Source organism: Ovis canadensis, chromosome 2 (assembly GCF_042477335.2).
Source record: "Ovis canadensis isolate MfBH-ARS-UI-01 breed Bighorn chromosome 2, ARS-UI_OviCan_v2, whole genome shotgun sequence".
NCBI classification, from domain to species: domain Eukaryota; kingdom Metazoa; phylum Chordata; class Mammalia; order Artiodactyla; family Bovidae; genus Ovis; species Ovis canadensis.
The window spans coordinates 207218119-207226465 of NC_091246.1; the positions used below are offsets into that span (position 1 = coordinate 207218119).

Genomic DNA, 8347 nt, shown 5'->3' on the forward strand with positions numbered 1-8347 from the left:
CCACTATTCAGTACATAGCAATGATTAATACAGATAGTTATGTATTTCCCTAATGCATGTTATATTATATCAGATAATGGCCTTTTCCAGTTGGAGTTATATAAGAGAATTAAGCAGAAAATGACATAAGAGACTGTTCTCCTAAAGTCACTAATGTACACTATGCACCTAGGATGGTACATAGCTATTATAAGTCTAGGTGCTTACCTGAGGAGGTGATTCATTACACACAATGGATGCCCTGGAGCACCAGCTTGATTTTCTCTGTGCAGTCTGGTAGAGAAGAGCTGGAGAGGGCTGAACAGCGTAGACATTGAAGCTAGATTATATAAGTTCAGATCCAGACTTTACCTTTAACTTCCTAAACAAGCCAGGACAAATCTTTTGAACTTCCTGTACCTTGGTCTCCTCATCTGTAACAGGGGGCAATAATATTACCTACCCTCTCCCTAGAACTGATATGAGGACTAAATGAGTTAATGGAGATAAGACATAATATCTAGCACATGGTAAATACTATTTAAATGCAAGTTACTACATTGTAAACAATTAGCTATTAAAATGATAAATGTTCATTTATGTCCACCTAAACTCATCTTGCAGTACATGATGATGGCATCGTCGACTCAGTGAACATGAGTTTGAGGAAACCCTGGAGATGGTGAAGAACAGGGAACCTGGTGTGCTATAGTCCATGGGGTCATGAAGAGTCGGACACAACTTCGGGACTGAACAACAACAAATATTGCACATTAACACAGGGGATAAATGACTCCCTTCCCCATACTTCTCCTTTTGAAGATTGAGATTCTCCAAGAAGTTGTGCTAGGGACTTTCCGTGGTGGCCTATTGGTTAAGATTCTGCGTTCCCAATGCAAGAGGCCCAGGTTCGAGCCCTGATCAAGGAACTAGATCCTACATGCTGCAACTAAAGATTCTGCAGTCTGCAACTAAGAGCCTGCACATGGCAACTAAGACTCAGTGCAGCCAAAAAATAAAAAGCTGCATTAGATTTTTAAGTTGCTAGAACACAATTCAGTTAGAAAGTTCTCTTGCCGAGGAAGCTCAGTAACTACTGTCCCCAAGCCTGCAGGGGTGAGTGGGGACAATCATGGGTTTACAATATGCAGTGAGGAGCAGAGAGGGAAAGAGAACTTGATGCTTGGAATTTCTCACTGGCCCAAGAGAGCTCTCAGGGAAAAAAATAAGCATAAAATGTCTACCTCTTTTTGGGTTCATTTCTCCTTAGCACTACTTCTAAAACTTAAATAGAAGTTAAACTCCAAACTGAATTTGACCTTCTAAACATCAAGTTTAGAGCACAGGTTCATTATAAGCTTGAAAGAGATACTGGCGCACTGCTGAGAGCCTGACTCCTGGAGGGCAATTTTATACAGAGAGAGTCTGGCCCAGGGTCTTAATATAATAACTATTATACATTAAGTGTACCTAGTTATCTGTAACGTAAGAATAATCCTATGATTTAACTGCTGATAATACTTGTTTTGTGGATGAGAGCCATGTTACAACTGTGTTTGAAAAGAATTTTAAATGAACCCTACTGTGGGCAGGGCCCTTGGTGGGCGCTTGAGTGCTGGTTTGAAGGGAAAAAATGTGTATAAGAAGCATGTGATGTTTTTGCAGTGGTTTGAGGGCTGGGTTTGGTAATTATACTCTCGAATGCGAAAATCCAATGTGGCCTAATGAAAAACACACCTCTGTTCTGCTTCCAAAACTCATTCCACACACAGGACAGTGTTTGCCCAGGCCGATTGTGTTCTATAAAGGGTGCGTTCACTCCACTTCTGTCTGTAAGTGCACCAGGGCAAAAATAAGATGCCATAAAAATGCGTGCTGCCTCCTCCGTTTGGTTCCAGTTAGCTCTTCCTCTAAGGTACCTTCTTCATCACTCTTGTGGCCCAATCGACTTATTTGAAAATACAGACAAAACCACTCTTGACAGAAGGAAAAGTGGTCGTGTGGGTAACAAATCAACTGTGTAGTTCACATCATCATTACAATAAAATATTGTTGAGTAAGTACCCCACAGAGTTATAAAAAGGATAGTTTGTTTGGGTAGGAATAAAAATCCAGCAAGGAATTACGCAGTTTAATGTGAAAGTCCTTTTTTACTACAGAATTCCTATCTACGCCTGCCCTGCAACGTTAAACATTTGACTACAAAAATTCGAAGGAACCAAAACTTCCCTCATGGATTTCTAACTGAATGTTAAGAATATGCATAACATCTTTCTTCTTTATCTAGTAGAATTTGCTAATCAAGAAAGGGGAGACATTTACAATCCTTTTTGTATGAGAAACACTTTATGTAAAAATACCAAGTACTGTTCTTTAGTTGCCCACATGCAGGCTTGTATTGCTGACTGTTTACATGTTGCTGAGGGCCTTATCAACTAGGTCATGGGGCATTGTTCTCTTTATGTTACTCAGTGGAGAAATTTCTCTTAGAACTCAGTATCAGGAGTGATTATAATTTACATGAACAACTTTAGTGCAAAGGCTTCGCTCTTTTTGCTCTCTTTACTAAGAAGCTAACATTCCTACCCTTATTTCACAACTTGTACTGAACCTTTGGTATGCATTTTGTGTAATAATGTTATCTCTGGCTTTATCTTATTTATCCTAGTGGAGAGTGAAAAAGTTGGCTTAAAGCTCAACATTCAGAAAACGAAGATCGTGGCATCCGGTCCCATCATTTCATGAGAAATAGATGGGGAAACAGTGGAAACAGTATCAGACTTTATTTTTGGGGGCTCCAAAATCACTGCAGATGGTGACTGCAGCCATGAAATTAAAAGACGCTTACTCCTTGGAAGAAAAGTTATGACCAACCTAGATAGCATGTTGAAAAGCAGAGACATTACTTTGCCAATAAAAGTCTGTCTAGTCAAGGCTATGGTTTTTCCAGTAGTCATGTATGGATTTGAGAGTTGGACTGTGAAGAAAGCTGAGCGCCGAAGAATTGATGCTTTTGAACTGTGGTGTGGAGAAGACTCTTGAGAGTCCCTTGGACTGCAAGGAGATCCAACCAGTCCATTCTGAAGGAGATCAGCCCTGGGATTTCTTTGGAAGGAATGATGCTGAAGCTGAAACTCCAGTATTTTGGCCACCTCATGCGAAGAGCTGACTCATTGGAAAAGACTCTGATGCTGGGAGGGATTGAGGGCAGGAGGAGAAGGGGACGACCGAGGATGAGATGGCTGGATGGCATCACTGACTTGATGGACGTGAGTTTGAGTGAACTCCAGGAGTTGGTGATGGACAGGGAGGCCTGGTGTGCTGCGATTCATGGGATCGCAGAGTCGGACACGACTGAGCGACTAAACTGAACTGAACTGAATCTTTCCCTTTCCATAATTTCTTCATTTATACTCTTTTAATCTTGCACTATATTCTTTTGCATGTAAACACTCTCAAGTCCACTTTTGGATAAGGCATGGTTTAAATTTCTAAATAGAGTGTCTAGAAAAAGAAGCTGCTGTATTTCTTCAGCAGCTATGCTGACCAGAGAAGAACCGTTGCTTTCGTCATCATGCAGCACACTACAGTCAGGATCAGCCTGGTTGTCTGAAATTCCCACTAATGCTAGGCAGTCACCATGGCTGACAGGCTGCCACATCTGCTTCCTGACACAGGCCCCAGGATCTCACTTACAATCATTGGAACCTAGCCTGACTTCAGTGCCTAACAAGAATATCACATGGTACAGGTGAAAAGAGAGTCAGTTCAGTTCAGTTGCTCAGTCGTGTCCGACTCTTTGCGACCCCATGAATTGCAGCACACCAGGCCTCCTTGTCCATCACCAACTCCCGGAGTTCACTCAGACTCACGTCCATCAAGTCGGTGATGCCATCCAGCCATCTCATCCTCGGTCGTCCCCTTCTCCTCCTGCCCTCAATCCCTCCCAGCATCAGTCTTTTCCAATGAGTCAACTCTTCGCATGAGGTGGCCAAAGTACTGGAGTTTCAGCTTCAGCATCATTCCTTCCAAAGAAATCCCAGGGCTGATCTCCTTCAGAATGGACTGGTTGGATCTCCTTGCAGTCCAAGAGACTCTCAAGAGTCTTCTCCACACCACAGTTCAAAAGCATCAATTCTTCGGTGTTCAGCTTTCTTCACAGTCCAACTCTCACATCCATACATGACCACAAGAAAAACAAAAGCCTTGACTAGACGGACCTTAGTCGGCAAAGTAATGTCTCTGCTTTTGAATATACTATCTAGGTTGGTCATAACTTTTCTTCCAAGGAGTAAGCGTCTTTTGATTTCATGGCTGCAATCACCATCTGCAGTGATTCTGGAGCCCCAAAAAATAAAGTCTGACACTGTTTCCACATCTATTTGCCATGAAGTGATGGGACCGGATGCCATGATCTTCGTTTTCTGAATGTTGAGCTTTAAGCCAACTTTTTCACTCTCCACTTTCAGTTTCATCAAGAGGCTTTTTAGCTCCTCTTCACTTTCTGCCATAAGGGTGGTGTTATCTGCATATCTGAGGTTATTGATATTTCTGGTTACAATCAAAACTACATCCTGGATATATTTTGGTTTATCTTTTCTCTTTTTCTATCTTAACAACTGTTACCATTTATTGAATTCTTACTGTGGTCCAAATGCTTTCTTCCCCCCAAATATGGAATGCTTCACAAATTTACACGTCATCCTTGAACAGGGGCCATGCTAATCTCTGTATCATTCCAATTTTAGTATATATGCTGCTGAAGCGAGCACTATTTTGATTTATCTTAAACATTCCAAGTAGGTTCTAACATCAAAAATTTGTTTTGCAAATACAATTCCTTTTGGTTTGGTTGGCTACTTTCTTCCCTGATACATCTTGTTAGGATTAATGTTCCTCTTAACCTTAGTCCTCCTCACTTCTATTTCTCTTACCTCTAAACATATAATTGAATTAGAAGGGTTTTTTGGCTCTTATTGCATATTACCTCAAAACCAAAAGCATAAAAAGGCAGCTAGATACAAATTTTAAAAAAAATTTTTTTTTAAAGGAAACAAAAAGTCAGCTGTAAGCCCAAACCGATCAAACAACAACAACAAAAAACAAACTTGCAATTGCCACCAGCAGCACCATAATAAAGTTAGACAAAATCAAATGAGAAAAAATATCTGCAATATATGAACACAGTCAATTTTGTTAATATATGAAGCTTTCTTAAGAGTCAATGAAAAAATAATAATCCCATAAGAAAAATGAATTAAAGGCACGAACAAGCAGTTAACTAATAAGAATATAAATGAATAAAAAACATGAAAAAATATATAATCTTACCAGTCATTTAAAAAAATTTTTATTTTTTGCTTATTTTTATCTAAATAGATAGCTAGTGAGAACCTGCTATAAATCACATGAAGCTCGGCTCAGTTCTTTGGGACTACCTAGATGGGTGGGAATGGGAGGTGGTAGGTGGGAGGGTGGTCCAAGAAGGAGGGGATATATGTATACCTATAGCTGATTCAAACTATGACAAACGTAGACAGCATATTAAAAAACAAAGCCACAATTTGCCAGTGAAGGCCTGTATAGTCAAAGCTTTTCCAGTAGCCATGTACAGATGTGAGAGTAGGACCAAAAAGAAATCTGAGTGCCCAAAGAATTGACACTTTTGAACTGTGGTGCTAGAGAAGACTCTTGAGAGTCCCTTGGACAGCCAGGAGATCAAACCAGTCCATCCTAAAGGAAATTAACCCTGAATATTCATTGGAAGGACTGATGCTGAAGCCCCAATACTTTGGCCATCTGATGCAAGGGAAGGGAAAGTCGATCAGTCGTGTCCGACTCTTTGAGACCCCATAGACTGTAGCCTACCAGGCTTCTCAGTCCATGGGATTTTCCATGCATGAGTGCTGGAGTGGGTTGCCATTTCCTTCTCCAGGGGATCTTCCCGACCCAGGGATCAAACCCGGGTCTCCTGCATTGTAGGCAGACGCTTTACCCACTGAGCCACTGATGCAAAGAACTGACTTATTGGAAAAGACCCAGATGCTGGAAAAGACTGAGGGCAGAAGGAGAAGGGGGCCACAGAGGATGAGATGGTTGGATAGAATCACAGACACAATGGACATGAGTTTGAGCAAACTCCGGGAGATAGTGATAGGGAAGCCTGGAGTGCTACAGTCCATGAAGTCGCAAAGAGTGAGACACAACTTAGCAAGTGAACACAACAAAAATATAGCAGAAATCAACACAACACTGTGAAGCAATTGTACTCCAATACAAATTATTAGATGAAGTTAAATGCACATTGAGATATGTTTAGAATTTTTTGCTTATCAGATTGGAGAAAAAATACAAAAGAATTATAAAAGCTGATGGGAATGTGACTGAATCTTCCTGGAAAAAATATTGATGATAAAGACAAAAAGCTGTACAATGTGCTTCATTAACTCTCATGCAGATCCATGAGGAAACTAGTAGAGTTGTGGTAGTGAAGAGTGGGAAGCAATGTGGAGGTCCATTATTAGTGTAATGAAGAAGTAAAATGCATGCATACAGTGGAATGCCATACAGTGATTATAATAAATTAGCTATATTTTCATATAACATGATCATATCTCAGATTCACAGTACTTAAGTCTAACATGTAAAAATCAAAATGAGATTTTTAGCACAGCATCACTTATATATCTTAAAAGCACATATACACATCACCACAATTTTCAAAGATACACATATTTCTACACAGAAAAAGGGACAGTGAATTTAAAGGAAAGATATTAAATACACTAGGAGGGGGATCTGGGAGGGAGGAAGATGCGGGTAAAGAGAATAATAATAACATGAAATAACATATAAGAGATGTCTTACTTGCACTACTAAGGCGTGAACTGAAGTGTGTGAGAAATTCAACTTGGGGCAGCTAAGATGCCTGTCTCCAGAACCAGAAATTGTACTTCTGTTAGAATTTATTCTAATTAACAATATACTTTTTAAAAAGCTGAAGTAAAACATATTTCACAGTCAAAAATCATAAATGCAAAGCTTGATGGTTTTTCACACAGTGAACACACTCATGTTATCACCTCTCAAATTAAAAAACAGAACATTTTCAACTCCTAGAAGTTTTTTGAACCATTAGTGTCCTCCATCAAAGGTAACCACTGGACCTTCCCTGGTGGTTCAGGGGTTAAGTCTCTGCATTTCCAATGCAAGGCTTGCGGGTTTCATCCCTGGTCTGGGAACTGAGATCCCATATGCTGCACAGCATGGTCAAAGAAACAAACAAAAAACAAGAAAATGTAACCACTATTTTGTTTCATCTGTTTAGTTTCATCTCTTTCACAGATTAGTTTCATCTGTTTTACCTTCCTATAAATGGTACTTCTTTTGTACCATTTCTGTACCATAAAAAACTTTTTAATGGCAAAAATAACTCATCAAAAGAAATTGAATAGTAATCTTGTACTATTCATATTAAAAAAGCAACCCTCTGCTGTTCATGCACTGAGGCACTACAGATGGGTGTATTGTGGTCAGTTGATAACTAGAAAGAGATGCTATAATATTTTAATGTATAAACATCACATTATTCCTTCTACTATTGATGAACTTCAAGTTGCTCTTTGTTTTTTTATTATTATGAAGAAAGCTGCTGTGAACATTCTTGACTGTGTCTTTTTGGACAAATCATGTTTTCTCTTTGGGGAAGAGGAGGACCAAGGAGAAGAGCTGGGTCATAAGATTTGCATATGATAAACTTCAGTGGACACTGCTGACCAATTTTACTCCACCAGCAGTCTATGAGAGTTTCATTTGTTCCACATCCTCACCATGCCAGTCTTTTTAATTAAAACTATTGTGGTAGATGTCTTATTCTCATTATTTTAAATTTAAATCAGCTCCTGGATTTAATTTCTCTTAAAATTCAGATTAGATTTCACTGTCTAACTCTTCCATTTGTCTCTTGATAGTCCCAAGACCCAGTGTCATCTTATCCCTACTTCTTGGTCAAATCTCAAGTGCAGATCAATCATTTTGCCTTCCACCTCACCTATTATTTACCCCGAAGGATTCGTACCTTTGTATATCAAGGGCCAACCTTAGGTGGGCTCTCTCTCCATGCCCATCACTACTCTCCTAGTCCAGCCCATCAGGATGTCTTGTGCATGACTGCAGTAGCCACCTAAGCAGTCTCCCAGCTCTTCTTTCATCTTTCTCTAGAAGGATCTTTACAAAGCACAAATGTGATCACAATATTCTCTGAACTACTCTTTAACAGCTCCCATTGTCTCTAGGATGAAGTAAGATTTATTTCAGATCTCATCTTTAACACTTCTTATGGTGTCTCCTATACATTCCTTACATTATA

General features: G+C 39.7%; 1 non-coding gene across 1 annotated transcript; it reads right to left on the minus strand.

Annotated features, from left to right (window-relative positions):
- Window positions 1–4647: 4647 nt before the first annotated feature.
- On the minus strand, window positions 4648–4751 carry LOC138434816 (U6 spliceosomal RNA). Its single transcript, XR_011254895.1, has one exon. It is a non-coding gene; the product is annotated as a U6 spliceosomal RNA (small nuclear RNA).
- Window positions 4752–8347: the final 3596 nt, after the last annotated feature.